Source organism: Xenopus laevis, chromosome 6L (genome assembly GCF_017654675.1).
Source record: "Xenopus laevis strain J_2021 chromosome 6L, Xenopus_laevis_v10.1, whole genome shotgun sequence".
NCBI classification, from domain to species: domain Eukaryota; kingdom Metazoa; phylum Chordata; class Amphibia; order Anura; family Pipidae; genus Xenopus; species Xenopus laevis.
Genome location: NC_054381.1, coordinates 17459387 through 17472819, shown reverse-complemented (window position 1 = coordinate 17472819; position 13433 = coordinate 17459387). Strand labels below are relative to the sequence as shown.

The 13433-nt window shown below is 42.4% G+C and overlaps 1 protein-coding gene across 4 annotated transcripts in view; it reads right to left on the bottom strand.

Annotated features, from left to right (window-relative positions):
- The window catches only part of zmynd11.L (zinc finger MYND-type containing 11 L homeolog), a 63496-nt gene extending 62082 nt beyond the window's left edge, over window positions 1–1414 (bottom strand). For 2 of the 4 annotated variants that reach the window (XM_018267154.2, XM_041565805.1), the window contains exon 1: window positions 600–1414. The gene's annotated coding sequence lies outside the window, so the exon portion shown is untranslated. The other 2 variants (XM_018267152.2, XM_018267153.2) reach the window with 2 other exon arrangements.
- Window positions 1415–13433: the final 12019 nt, after the last annotated feature.

Sequence of the window (13433 nt, the reverse complement as noted above, 5' to 3'; positions counted from 1 at the left end):
ATGGCCCCTCCTACTCCTCGGTATAGATGTAAATAAGAAGGAAGGAATGTTCTGGGTGGCCTATGATTTAGTGGCAGTCCGAGGCGGCGGAGGGATACTATAAATAGGGCCCAATTGCCCTGTGACAGGCCTGCTCCATCCCCGCAGGAGGCCTCTAATTGAATAGCTGCAAGCAAGTCTCCCTGCGGGAATCTCACCAATAAATAATGCGCCATTAGGGCCTGACCCGCAGCAATGCGCCCAAACACGGAGCCGACAACGAGCTGCCACAATCTCTCCCTAATAGTAATCATACGAGCGCCTCATTCAGCAGCCACAGCGAGCAGCAGGGCCACCAGTTTACCCCTCACCCACCTTTCCTGTCAGTGTCCAAGCGCCGCGCTCATTCGCTGCCTCCGCCATTTTTCCTCTCCGGACCCTCCGCCATCTCACACACTCACCGCCAAGCTAGGAGGGGGATTTCCGTGTCCCATGTAACCCCCCCTGCAGACGCTTACAATCGCCTTACCCAACAAGCTAATGAGCTACGCTGTGGCCTCGCCCAACTACAGAACGGGGGGAGACCCGACTGGGTGTCAGACAGAGAGGCCTCCTCTCACCTGGTGTGGAGCTTGGTTGGCATCAGGCTAGTTAGTCTCTCCGTGCCATTCCTGCCCTCGTGCTTTGGATTCTGCCAGCCTCCCCCGGCACGGCTGTTAGTGTGTCTGAGTGTTGTCTGTGCTTCTGTGGGTACAGTGTGGGGTTCACTGGCGGAGCCGCACAGACATACAGTGGGAGGAGGCGGAGGACTCTAGTGGTGGGGAATGGACTTATCATTTCATCTCTCGCCTCTTTATTCCTCCTGCCTGCGTTGGTTCGGCTCAGGCAACATGTTCTGTATCGACTGTGAGGAGAATAAATGCTCAATGTGAATTAAAATCAGTGCTCAGTGAGGGACTTCATGACATGTATGTGAGGAACATGGCTTTAGTTGCTACAGACTGGAGCCCAGGGCTGCTTTTTCCTTTGCACTGAGACTTGAGCTTCTCAGGGGCCCCTTATGGGGGGAAACATTTTGCCTAAAGCACAATGGACGTATTATATTGTAGCCCAATGATTATAAACAGTCTCTGACCGCCATTGACTTCTTACGCTCGCTAGGTTGATGATTGGACATCCCTGAATATGACTTCTTTTTATAACACAACAAAGAAACCCCCGTCTCTATCCAAATGGTGAAACTCCAAACTGCTGGTGAAAAACCGAAGCTCACCCGATGTAAGACTTGACCTGGGTGCTTGTACCCCAGCTCCATCGCTTACGGGCTCAGCATTGTCTGCAAATGAAGAAATGGAGTTATAATTCGCACTCACTGATGAAGATTGGTGGCCCGGGTGAAGCGCCCCAAACCCGTAGCATATGGTGAAAATGCAGGAAAATCATAGAATGAGCACTCAGTCCAGAGACACACCAGGTTGGATAAAATCTCGATCTTTATTCCATAGGTTAAAACAACCGTCCTAACGCGTTTCATATCTAGAGATACATAATCATGGGCGCAATATATATTACGACTATGATTACGTATCTCTAGATACAAAACAGTTTTTAACCTATGGAATAATGATCGAGATTTTATCCAACCTGGTGTGTCACAGGAGTGAGTGCTCATTCTACAAGTTTCCTTTTTTTTTCCCCATTAAATTCAGGGTGCTGACTTCTGCAGTTCATTGGGCCCCAGTGGTTGAGCAAAGGTTAACTATACAGTCATGAGGCATCAGAAGATTCTGATTAAACAGACAATGTGATGGTCTGTTAAGACGTGTGGTTTTTGGGGCCCATGCATATATTGGCGGTGATGTGTATGCAGGGCCGCCATCAAAAATCGCAGGGCCACATATGAAAAAATTTCGTGGGCTGCGCCCACCACAAGCCCCACCTACAGGTCCGCCCCCCCACCCCACAGGTCCACCACACACTAAAAAAAAAAAAAAAAATATTGGTGGCTATGGTTCCCACATGTTAATAAAAAAATATTCAGGGCCTCCCATTGAAAAAAACATTTGTGGTCAGGGCCCCCCCATTAAAAAAAAACAACATTTGTGGTCAGGGCTCCCCATTAAAAAATATTGGTGGCTAGGACCCCACATGGGGAAAAAAATTGGTGGCCGGGCCCCCCCCCCACGTTATAAGAAAATTGGTAGCCAGGGCTCCCCTTAAACGCCCATGTAAAGAAACTTGCACCTCCGGAAGTTTAAAAAAAATTTGGTGCCCAAGGCCCCACCACACAACAGGGACCACAAAGGGTTACCTTTAGGGGGGCCCTGTCATGTTACACTTACTTCATTAGTGTGGCCCACCTGCTCTCAGTGAGCTGCCAACTACAGAAGGGAGGAGGGGAGCACAGGCATCTTCTTCCAGTGACAGCATTTTCTTCCCTTATTGGTCACAGAATTTAAAGTCCTGGCAAAGCTGCATAGTGATTGGATGAGCTGGAGGAGAAGTTCAAACCTCAGCTATCCAATCCCTGAGCAGCTCAACCGGGACTTAAACTCAGTGACCAATAAGGGGAAGTAATGGACAGAAGATACCTCCCCTTGTGCTCCCGCCCTGCCTTCCCGAAGTCAGCAGCTCTCAGAAAGCAGGTGGGGCCGGCTAATCAAGAAAGTGTGACGTGGCCGGGCCCCCCTTACCCTCGTGGCCCCCTACAACTCTCCCCCCTGTCCCCCCGATGGCTGCCCTGTGTGTATGTATCAGTGGGGTGCAGTCATTATTCCCTCAGCCTCTGCAGCTACATCCTACCTGCTTCTTGGTGGGAATATTTTAAGAGACTCGGTGTGTCACCATCATTCTTTTATACTTTGTCGGGTCAAAGACCACCCCTTTGCGGTAGAACATTTGCCGAGGCTATCCATATTCCTTAGGATATATGTGCTCTGTTATGGCCGCATCTATGGCTTTTAAACCAGCAACTAGGGTTGCCACCTTTTCTGGAAAAAAATACCAGCCTACCTATATATTTATCTTTTTCCCCTATTAATACCATTAGGATCAATCATAATTTTTACCAGCCAGGCCTGTAAAATACCAGCCAGGTGGCAACCCTACCAGCAACTAGTTGAAACCTACACTCTTACGGATTAAGCTGACCATACACTATCAGATCGCCAAACGAGCGGATCTTTCCCCGCTTTGCCCACCAATAGCAGGGCTATATTCTGAAAGTTCAGCCCTAGAGATCAAATTACAATGAGGAGCAATAGGCTCCAACATATGCATATTCAAATTAGGGGTGTGGAAGGAAATCGCGTGACAAGGAAGTAAAAACATTTTTCCCTGTCCCATCCCTAATTTGTATATGCAAATTAGAATATGCTTCAGTATATCTTTCACGAAGGATTCGGGGGTTCGGCCGAATCCAAAATAGTGGATTCGGTGCATCCCTACTTTCGACACCCCCTACTCACACAGCAAGAACGAAGGCAACTGGACGGGAAAAATAAGGACGTATGCAGAAACAGCAACATATTATTAAAGGGGTGGTTTACTACTTTTGTTGCCGTTTTAAAAAATTAGATATAGTCATTTACAGGATATTTGTAATTTGGTTTCATTTAACAAAATTGATTGTTTTCAACCCACATACTGTAGGTAGTGCTGCATAGATTCTTCAGTCTTTCCTCTGCCTAAGCCAGCGGGGTCGGTGACGCCCTGGCTGACTAACGTCCTGTCTATAGAAGAAATTCCAGTGGCACACTGAATGCTGAAAAAAGTGTTAAGTTTATTTACCCAAATACATACAGACAAGGGCAACGTTTCGGACCACTCGGGCCCTTTGTCAAGTGGTCCGAAACGTTGCCCTTGTCTGTATGTATTTGGGTAAATAAACTTAACACTTTTTTCAGCATTCAGTGTGCCACTGGAATTTCTTCTATGTATCTACATGACCCACACGGCAGCAGTGGGTTCTCCGGTGTAGCACCTGGTACCACAAAGGGTACATGATCAGGGGTGGAAGCACTCTACCATACTAACGTCCTGTCTATGTCATCCTGATGTTTCCAGCAGACTGGAGGAAACACAGATATTTATGTTGACCGCTCATATCTGTGATCTGATTGGCTGAAGTGATTCAGCCAGTCAAATCAATGATCCGTTGAAACCGCAAAAGAAGGGGCATGCATAGAAGCAAATGGTGCGGGCGCCTCCCTGCAATGTTAGCCCCCTGGCTAGCAAAGATACTATATGCAGCACTATTACAGGTAGATATATTAAAATGTATCATTTTTTTTAATTTAACCAAATCACAAATATGATAATGATTATTTTTTTAAAAGCTGTAATAAAGATGAACCACCCTTTTAATAACACGTATTTATAAAGGGCCAACATATTTGTCAGCGCTGTATATAAGCTGAACATAAAGATTAACATACTGTACTTAAACAACCAATAAGACGAAGACGAGATGCTGAACCAGAGTTTATCCGTGGTTTGAACTTCGACTTTCCCCAAGATTTTTTTAATAGTCCAAGGGGCACATTTACTAAGCTCGAGTGAAGGATTCGAAGTAAAAAAACTTCGAATTTCAAAGGTTTTTTTGGGTACTTCGGCCATCGAATAGGCTACTTCAACCTTCGACTTCGATTCGAACTAAAAATCGTTTGACTATTCGATAGTCGAAGTACTGTCTCTTTAAAAAAAACGTCGACATACTTCGCCACTTTAAACCTACCGAGCTACAATGTTAGCCTACGGGGACCTTCCCCATACGTTTTCTAAGCTTTTTCTGATTGAAGAAAAATCTATGGATCGATTAAAATCCTTCGAATCATTTCATTCGAAGGATTTAATCGTTCGTTCGATCGAACGATTTTTACTTCAATCGATCTAAGTATTTGCGCAAAATCCTTCGATATTCGAATTCAAAGGATTTAACTTCGAGGGTCGATTCGAGGGTTAATTAACCCTCGATATTCAACCCTTAGTAAATGTGCCCCCAAGTGTCCGGTAATCACTCATTTGGCATTGCCATCATACAGATTGTTAGGGGCTGGCAACAAACGTTACATGTATAATCATAGCCTTGGGCCTTGTTATGCAAGCCGTGCCCTTAGTGATATTTTGATGAATGATAAAAGAACCTGATTGGATGTAATTCAGTTTAAAGTGAGCTGGATTCCTTTGACTTGTATTACAGGTTAAACAAGTCTTGTTCTGGGTCCACTAACCCATAACGACCAATCAGGCGTTTGCTTCAAACATCACATTGGGAAATGAAAGCTGCTTATTCGTTGCAAACTGTTAATCTGTTGTCTTATTTAGGCATTTTTCAATCTACCTGTAGGGATCAGAACATTTTCTTGCCTGATACCGTTTTACAATGAAATTCACATTTTCGCCAGTAGTGAAAGTTTTCACTAATCCACATTTCAATTTCACAGTGTTTCCTGGGTGGAATAATGCAAGAAAAACTGCCAATGGCAGTACAGGTATGGGATCCATTATCCGGAAACATTTTATCCAAGAAGCTCTGAATTATGGGAAGGCCATCTCCTATAAAATCCATTTTAATAAAATAATTTAACATTTAAAAAATTTTCTTTTTCCATGTAATAATAAAACAGTAGCTTGTACTTGATCCCAACTATTATATATAATACTAAATATTCACAATCTACAAACTGTGCACCTATGGGAGCAACGTGGGTACTTTCCACAGACTGTCCCAAGAAAAAAAAACATCTTGTTAGAATGAAGCATCTGCAGATCTAGAAGTGAGATGGATTTCCCCTCATCTCCGAGGGTCCTCCTTTCAGTTGTGTGTATCGCCTATACAGCACTGTCCAATTTCATATAGAAAAATTAACAAAAGGTGAGTCCCTTAAAACTAAACCCTAAAAATGAATATGGCTAAAAATGCCATATTTTATATAGTGAACTTATTGCACCGGCCTAAAGTTTCAGCTTGTCAATAGCAACAATGATCCAGGACTTCAAACTTGTCACAGGGGGTCACCATCTTGGAAAGTGTCTGTGACACTCACATGCTCAGTGGGCTCTGAGCAGCTGTTGAGAAGCTAAGCTTAGGGCTCGTCACTAATTATCCAGTAGAAAATTAGGTTGGTCTGTAATATAAGCTGATGCTACAGGGCTGATTATTAAATTCTGATGCTAATTGCACTGGTTTCTGTGCTGCCATGTACTAATCTGAATTATTTACAAATCATCCTTATACTGTAACATTTATATTATACTGTATATATATATTCAGTATATTGTGAGTGGGTCCCTAAGCTCAGTAAGTGAATCAGCAGAAAAGAAGATGAGGAGCTACTGGGGCATCTTTGGAAACACAGATCTTTACAGCTAAAGGGCTGTGGTTGTTTTGGGCTGGTACAGAAGCAAAAAAACATAAAGCACAACATTTCTTGCTACTTCTTGAGTTAAGCTTTAGTTCTATTTTAAGGTGACTATACAATGCTCCATCACTAGGCCACCCATGATGCAATGTTGCCCAACTGTCCTAAGATATGACATCAGCAGGCCCAGACTGAGAATTAAAATAGGCCCAGTCATTTCAGGTACACAGAGGCCCAATCAGCCCACACAGAGGCCCAATCAGCCCCCACCAGCCCACTAAATACTGACTTTCTATGGCACCTTATAGCAGCCCCTCTGGCATTTGCCAGAACCCACAGATTGCCAATCCGAGCCTGGACATCAGCAAACCTGGGCATTAGAGGGACTGTATGTCATGCACATGTATAGCAGAACAGTGCAATATATGATTGTAAGTTCCTTTGGTCGGTCAGTTGAATAACCAGAAAATGGATTCCCCGTTCTGCCAAACTGTATAGGGAAACAGTGCAATGCTGATGGATAAAGTAAATGAGGTTATATAATCTTACCATTGTACAGTACATCACAAATCAATGTGGGGTCTCTGTGCAGGGACAAGGAAGGGTATATTAGAAAAGGACAGCTGGGAAGGGAAATTGAATGAGAAAGGATGTGGATATGTTACTTGAGAGCCATTTAAGGGCATGAGAGGACGTTTAAAAAAAACTGATTAGCACAATGGTCGCTATTGACTGCCCATGACATCAGCATTGGTAAATGAAGAATTGGCACATTGCAGTGCACGTAGTTAGTACTCCGAGCCATCCCCTCATTCAGTGGACAGTATTTATCACACGGCTGATATCAATGAGCATGGGACAAGTAATACATTTATACTCTGTTCCATTTTTGCTTTTCTGTATATGTAGGATTGTTTTTAGGTTAATGCAGAGAGGGTATTTGCCCTTGGCCTACAGCATCATAGGGTTAGAAAATGGTTGGTAAAATTAAAGGGGTGCTTCACCTTTAAGATAAATTTTAGTATGTTGTAGAATGGCTAATTCCAAGCAACTTTTTAAATGGTCTGCATTATTTATTTATTTTTTTGTTTAATTATTTGCCTCTTTCCAACTTTCAAATAGGGGTCACTGACCTCATCTCAAAATACATGCTTTGTAAAGCTGCAAAAATATATTGTTATTGCTACTTTTTATTAATCATCTTTCTATTCAGGTCCAGGGGAGTAACTAGAGTGCACCAGGCCCCCCTGCAAAAAAAACGGCACACTCAGATCCCCATCCTCCCAACCACTTCCCCCAGCCTGACTCCGCCCACTCCCCAAAGACTCCGCCCACTCTTGAGTCCCCATTGCACGCCGCAGGTAAGAGAGCAGTTGGTGTTTTCTTGTTAGCTATAGAGTAAGCAGACCCCACAGTCCTGGCCCCCTGTGACTACAGAGTCTGCTTCCTCTATAGTTATGCCCCTGTTGAGACCTTCTCCTATTCATATTCCAGTTTCTTATTCAAATCAATGCATGGTTGCTAGGGTAATTTGGACCACATTGCTGAAATTACAAACTGAAGAGCTGCGGAATAAAAAGCTAAATAACTGAAAAACCACAAATAGTAAAAATTGAAAACCTATTGCAAATTGACTCAGAATATCCCACTCTACATCATAATAACAGTTAATTTAAAGGGGAACAACCCCTCTAAAATAAAACATGTTTTGTAAAAATAACTATAAGACATTTTTGTGTATTTTTGAAAGCTGAGTGCTCCCAGGTAATTTCTGATTATTAGAGAGATTTTGGCAAGCGTGTCCCTCTGCACTGGTGGGAGGGATATTTACTCAACAGGGTTGGGGATTATTCATTTTAAACATGTGTAGGGGCCCCTACGGGTTAATCTGCCCTGCAGCTTTAAGGCCCCCACCTTTTTCTTAGAGTGATCTGGCAGGAGAGGTGTGACAGCTTCCTGCTACTCTGCACTATAGTGAGTGTAAGGAGTGGTCTCTTCCTCTTTCACCTCTGGATGCTGATCCAGCTGGGTGAGCTCAGAGGGGCTGAGTACAGAAGGCCCAGAAGAAGTCATGTGTCCAAGTCGGGGACCAGGAAACCCCGTGAATGAGGAATAGATGTACTAGGGCAGACTTGTCATAGTCTCTCTAGGAGAGAAAGGCAGAGAGGTTAGAGAGAGCAGTCCTGAGCTCCAACATAGGAGTGATAGATATATATAGATATATAGAGGTATCTCTCCCAGGCCATATTGCCTGTAGTATAGGGATCCCAGCGGAGAGGGAATCAGGAGAGGGTGATTGCCCTGAGGTTGATCCAGAGACACTACTGGAATATGTCGCAGAGGTGAAGTGGGAGACCTGCCAAGTCTGTCCCCAGGGAGTGTCAGCCTGTGTGGCTCTAGGTGAGCTGCCTGCAGATCTGTGTGACCTCTCTATATGCTGTTGCCTCAACTCCTGCGTGAGTACAAACCTGATGTCACTTGCCTCGTGCATAGAAATAAACCTTGTTCTTGTTTTATTAAGAACCTCCTGGCGCCCAAGTCTTTTGTTATTGCACAGTACCCTGTGGGAGTTGTAGTTACACTACACCACACCTTTAATCTTCCATATAGCGAAGGCCCTAGCCTGAAGTGTTAGAGTCACGTGTAACCCATGCTCTAGTGCACTAGCTGGTGAATTAACCCCGTATTGGCCCAAATAGGTGTTACACATGTAACAATGGTATCCTAACATATTTGAGATGCGAGTCAATGAGAACTGCGGAGTCCAACTCTCTCCCACTTGTTATGTTGTGCACACATTTTGAGCACACATTGAGAAGTAGACGTTGCAAGAGACTAAAACAAAAACATAAGTTTTGTATTTCCATTTTTTCTTTGCCAGGAAATCAATTAATTAATACGTTTTACTTATCCAGCAACCGCTTTTGATATTTTAGTGACCCAAAAACAGAATAATGTACTCTCCTTGTAACATAGGCATTTCCAATTACCCATCTGAAAGGGGCATTGGGATTAAGATCCTAACTTCAGCTCAGAAGATGTTAATAAAAGAATAATGCAGCCCTCTGTTTCTGCATTTCTTAATACTTATCAATTCCCAATAGCGATGTACTAGGACCCAATTGTAGTTGTACAGTGTAAAATGTACTTATATATTCATGTACCTTGTTTTGAAAAGTTTATATTCAAGGAGTTATTCACCTTTCGATTAACTTTTAGTATGATGTAGATGAGTGAAATTCTGAGACCATTTGCAATTAGTTTTACTTTTTTATTATTTATGGTTTTTTGAGTTATTTGGGTTTTTATTGAGCAGCTCTCCAGTTTGCAATTTCATCAGTCTGGTTGCTAGGGTTCAAATTACCCTAGCAACCATGCATTGATCTGAATAAGAGACTGGAATATGAATAAGAGAGGGTCTGAATAAAAAAATGAGTCATCCATTAAAGGTTATTCTTAATAAAGTGAAACGTGTCATTATACCACAGTGAATATGTCACACATTTGCCCCACACACAGTTTTTGCACCATCTTTGCAGTGGCTGTGAATTCTCAAAATATTCTGCACCAGTTGTTTTGCAGTATTAGTAAATGGTGCCCTGTAGGAATTGAACAGCAATACACAGAGAGAGGAATTATCACCACTTACTCGTTATCACTTTCACTGCCTGAGTTGGGACAGGGAAGCGACTACTGATACAGAGAGCAAGATGGAGTGAAAGGATCTGTAGGCAGGAACCAATTGGACTGATATAATTTAGGGAGTTTATAGATTTTTATTTTGTTTTGTATTTTTAGATTAGAATTCCATTTAGAAGTCTGCAGCTCTGTATATAACCACAAGAGGGCAATTTGGGCTTGAAGGTTATTACTTACAGTAAGTGATATACAGGTATGGGACCTGTTATTCAGAATGCTTGGAACCTGGGGTTTTCCAGAAAATGGATCTTGTAATTTGAATATTCATACCTTATGTTTACTAGAAAATCATGTTAACATTAAACAAACCCAATAGGCTGGTTTTGCTTCCAATAAGGATTAATTATATCTTACTTGGGATCAAGTACAAGCTACTGTTTTATTATTACAGAGAAAAACACAATCATTTTGGATTATTTAGATAAAATGGAGTCTATGGGAGACGGCTTTTCCATAATTCTGAATAAAAGGTGGCTATTTATCTATCACTATATATGAATATAGAACATGGGCAGACTAGGGAGACAAATTAGGGGCAGTGATGCTGAAATGCCTTGCTGTATTGTTTCTTTTGTATAAACATATTATTGTATCTGCTCAGTAAATGCTCTGTCTGCATCCGTGACCCTGTTCTCTGTCTATTTGTATTTACATTGTAAGCTCTTCAACTCTTGTATCGGTAATTGTTTGCTTTGTATATAAATCTGTATTTTATCAGCATTAAATCAGTGTATATAGCCATGTATTTTACAGGGCTGCTGAATATGCTGGCACGTTATAAATACATCTTAATAATAACAATAATAATAATAAAAAAGTGACCATAGATGGATTAGAGCTGCTATTAGGCTGTTTCCCACAAGGTGGCAATGGTGGTCAATAAAACCTGTGTGTTATAATCCGTTGCGGATCTCTCCCCGATATGCCCGCACTGAAGTGAGCGATATCGGGCTGATCCGATCATGGGCTCTAGGGCAATACGGATATTCGGATTGCGGAACCGCACTAACGAACAGATGCGGACGCGAACTGGCGGGATTTTTTACCCTGCCCGATCGACATCTGGCCAACATTCATCCACATAGCGATCGGGAAAGCCCGTCAGAGGGTCCTACACACACAGGCCGATAAGCTGCTGACTTGGTCTGTCTGCAGCTTTTATGGGCCTTTACTGGCAATATATAGTCTGGGGGAATGAATAATGCAAAAGAAAAAGGTATAGGACATAGCTTTGTGAGGTAAACACTTCTGATTACTTCCCTGTCCTATAATTACTCCCCCTGATAGATATGGAAATATGTTGGCAGCATAATGCCTTCTTCAGATCAATAGTACAATTATGGGATCCGTTATATGGAAATCCGTTATCCAGAAAGCTCCGAATTACAGAAAGGCCGTCTCCCATAGACTCCATTTTATCAAAATAATTCACATTCTTGAAATATTTTCCTTTTTCTTTGTGATAATAAAACAGTAGCTTGTACTTGATCCCAACTAAGATAACTGTATAATTAATCCTTATTGGAGGCAAAACCAGCCTATTGGGTTTATTTAATGTTTACATGATTTTCTAGTAGATTTAAAGCAGAAGGATCCAAATTATGGAAAGATCTGCTATCCAGAAAACCCCAGGTCCAGAGCATTCTGGATAACAGGTCCCATACCTGTACTTCATAAACTTCATGGTGTGCTCTTCTTCCCATCCTAAAGCAAAGATGGAAAGAAAATGAAGCGATCAAGTGCCATCCCGCCGGTGGGAAGGCAGGGGAAGGCAGTTTGGGGAGATTAGTCGCCCCGAAGAAGAGGAGATTTGTCCCCGGGCAACAAATCTCCCCGAATATCTGACCGTGTGTCTCTGCCCTTAAAGCCAATGGATCTGTTTATTTAGAAGTTTATCTTCCTTAATAGAGGAGAATTTGTAGCCTGAAGTCAGAAATAGCTCTGTATTCTCTCTCCCAAAAGCTAAAAATGCATTATTTTATAACAGCAGAATGTAATATCCCATCTTACTATCTGGCAAACTGTCTCCTCAGTATTGTATAAAGAATAAGCAAAGTGCCTGATTCATCAACTTCTGACACTCAGTTATCTGGAATTTGTCAGCTTTAATTGCCAAGATACAGCAATCAGCCTGATACATGGGGTGGGATTCCCTTTGGCAGTACGGGTATGGGATCTGTTATCTGGAAACCCGTTGTCTCATGACCTGATATTTTCCTAATAACGGATCCTTCTTTAATTTGGATCTTAAGTCTACTGGAAAATCAAGTAAATATTAAATAAACCCAATAGTCTGGTTTTGCCTCCAATAAGGATTAAAGATATCTTTGTTGGGATTAAGTACAAGCGACTGTTTTATAAATACAGAGAACAAGGAAATGATTTTAAAAAAATTGGATTATTTGGCTAAAATGGAGTCTATGGGAGACAGCCTTTCTATAACGGGTTTCCAGATAACAGATCCCATGCCAGTATTTATGTATTAAAAAAAAAAACAAAGAATGACACTAAAAATTTCACATTGTATTTAAACAGCAGAACGTCCTGTCTTCATATATTGGTTTGGTGTCTCGGGAAAACTTGATTCATTACTCTTTGGTTGCAGGCACAGGATTTTGATCCATCCGGCACTTATTTCCTTCCATGACTTCTGTCTTTGGCTTGTGACTGAGGCTTGTCCCATTATCCCTTGGTCCCAGATGTAGAATATTGATCCTTCAGGCTCTAGTTTCCTGGTTTTCCTCCATGACTTATGTCTTTGGCTTCTGATTAAGGGTTGTCTCAATATGCCTCGTTCCAGGCACGGATATTGTTCTTTCTGGCACGGACGCTGTTTGTTCCTTCTCATTTCCGTTCTTGTTTCACTGCCTACTCGTCTGACCTTTTCTGAGGCCACCTCTGAAAATGGAAATACACAGAAAAAAGACAGGGCTATTCGGGCCATTTGGAAGAATCCACAGGGCCAGAAGTGTAGGTTAAAAGAATAAGTCTTTATTGATCATGGTTAAAATGCATCTCCATAGGCCCTACGCGTTTCATACCTGGAAGGTACTTAATCCTGAGCCCACGAAGGCATAGGGCCTATGCAGATGCATTTATACTTTTAACCATGATCAATAAAGACTTATTCTTTTAACCTACACTTTTGGCCCTGTGGATTCCTCTGAGTGCCGAATAGCCCTGTCTTCTTGCTGTGTATTTTGGTTTGCCGCTCTCTGAAGCCGGGGGTCTGGGGCTGGTGCACCTGGACCACATGATCAACTTGGTGAGCTATTTACAATGTTATTCTGGAGCACCTTTCATTTCTTTTCATTGCATCTCTGAAAATGAACACACACACACTAACCCCACCCTGGGCCAATCCAACATGTCCTTCCACCACTGATTCAGTAC